Source organism: Varanus komodoensis, unplaced genomic scaffold, assembly GCF_004798865.1.
Source record: "Varanus komodoensis strain SLA01 unplaced genomic scaffold, ASM479886v1 scaffold29_1, whole genome shotgun sequence".
Lineage (NCBI taxonomy): Eukaryota > Metazoa > Chordata > Lepidosauria > Squamata > Varanidae > Varanus > Varanus komodoensis.
The window spans coordinates 6,331,746-6,334,128 of record NW_025335759.1 but is presented as its reverse complement, the minus strand read 5'-3'; positions in this window follow the sequence as shown (position 1 = coordinate 6,334,128).

The following is a 2,383-nucleotide window of genomic DNA, read 5'->3' as shown; positions in this document are numbered from 1 at the left end:
CCCCATTGGCTCTCTCCTGTGCTGTCACATGTGCTTGCATGTTTTAAACTGGCAAGAATATTTGCAAAAAATCCAGACTGGAAATTACGTGCATATTTAAAAGCTGCAAAGAAAACAGAGGAGGCACTTGCACCAGTTTAATGGCAGAGCTGTATATGGAGGAGAAATGTTTGCACCGGCATAATTTATTTACTTTATTTATTTACAAGTAATTTATTAACTTAAAACTTTTATATGCTGTCCCTTATGCATGGCATCTCAGGTAGGCTTACAATCATTAAAATCAAATACACTAAAACAATCTCTAACAATAATAAACAACATATAGTGAATAAAAATAAATTAAGTAAGAAGCGACTGTACATTAAAATACTAACTTTTAAAATAACAGTTAAATAAAAAGGTTTTGACCTTGCAGTCGCTACAAGTGGGCAAATTTCTTCTCCAGTTATTTCCCAACCATTAAATTTGTGGATGTTTTGCAGTTAATGCCTCCCCTTTTTGGTGTAGCTGGAGAATCAGGGAAGCACTGAAAAGCTGGAGGGCCCTGGGGAGCATCAGTTTAGCATTTAAAAGCCAGCGGTTCACATTGCCAAGGTGGAGGCATTGCCCTCCAAAAACCTGTTTTTCTCCTTTATTGGTGCTTTTTAACTGTCAGCCAGGAAACTGGTCCCTGGCAACTTTGCACAAATTCACCTACAATCAGACTTGTCAGTTTCCTGGTGTTTTACCTCCTTGATCCCTTTGGCAGCTGATTCATACAAGGAAATTGACAAGACAAGGCATGCACATATCAGACAGCTGTGCGAAATCAGCTCCTCTTTGCAGAGCCCAAGGGGTTGCTCCCAAGATCCTTGCCTTCACTGGGCTTTTTCACCAATCTTCTATAGCTTCTTTCCTTCATTAAACAGTACCCCAAAACAAAAATCTGAGCCATGTTGTTGAGAACTCGAATTGCGCCAGCAACACACGTTAAGTGAAACTGAATCAATTTTGCAACTTTGAATATTTCTTATGGTAGAATCTATGCATCTGGTTTCTAGAAGTTTTCCCCTACTTTGGGATGCTTAGAGAATAAGCATGAACCTACCAACAGTTTAGGATTGGTGGAAACACTATCTTGAAAAGTGGATTTTGCAGACCCGCTGGCATTTCCAGCTTTAGGTGTGAGTGTTCCAGGTGTGAGCTCAAGCGACACAATAGATTATAAAGCTACAGATCTCCCAGGTCTGTACTGAGTGTTCCTTTGGCCTAGTCCAGGTTTCTGATGTCTTTAAGATGTCTTGAGCAAACACCTGGCAGCATTCCTGACCTTTGGCCATGCTGCCTGGGACTGCTGGGAATTGTAGTCCAAAGGATCTGCAGGGTGCCAGCTGCTGTCCTGTTCACAGCTGTAAGTTACGATTGCACTTGTCCAGGTCTCGGGACCGATGACCCTGAAGTGCTGAACTAGCCCGTGTGCAATCTGACTTGTTTGATATTCCTGTGATCAGAGCACCCCTGTCTGCCTTTGTTGCTGAAAACACACACTGGGATGCAACAGGGGATGTGTTTGTGAAAGTAGGGCTTGGTCCTCAACCTGCTGTGCATGGAGGATGGAGAAAAGAGAGAGGTGGGTAGGAGAGGATGCTTGAAGAGGGGAAAAGGCATGTGTCTTGTCCAAGGTCGGGAAGGCTGGCTTAAACACTCCCTGCAAGCTCTGTTGCTCCCACATCCTCCAGAGGAAGAATCCATACCCTGCAATACTAACAGAGCCCAGCCTTAGCTCCCTGTGCCTGTATCTTCCTTAGGCTCTGCCTCAAAGCTGAGCTCTTGTTCTGTTCACACACAGACACCTTGTTCCCTCCCTCCTTGGCTGAACAGGGACTTAGAACTTCAGGCTTGAGGCTCTGTGTTGCGACATAGACACAAAATACACACAGACACACATGCATGCCCAAACACCTCTCAGCACAGTATTTTTTAGCAATAGTCCTGCTTTAGGGGCATTTATTTAACTTGAAATGCCCTCCAGCCCGAGAATCCGTCCTGCCTACTAGTCTCCCGCTCTGGTGTCTCCAACACAAGCTTCCAGTGGCCACGTAATCTGCTCTGAGTCTCCATGGCATGCGTGACCCAAGTGTCTAGTTAGGAGAAGGTGATCTTTGAACTCCAGGGGGCTTGGCAAAGGATTTCTACATCTCTATTTCCCTCTCTCTGAAATTCCATGGCATGCCTAACCCAAATGTCTGGTTAGGAGAATGTGATATTTGAACTTTGGGATTTAGACAAATCCTGGATTTATACAGGATTCAGCAAAGGATTTACATGTTTCTCTCTCCCCCCTCCCCCACCCGCTTCTTTAGCCAAGCACGTTGTCGAGAAAAACCCAATGCATCCACCG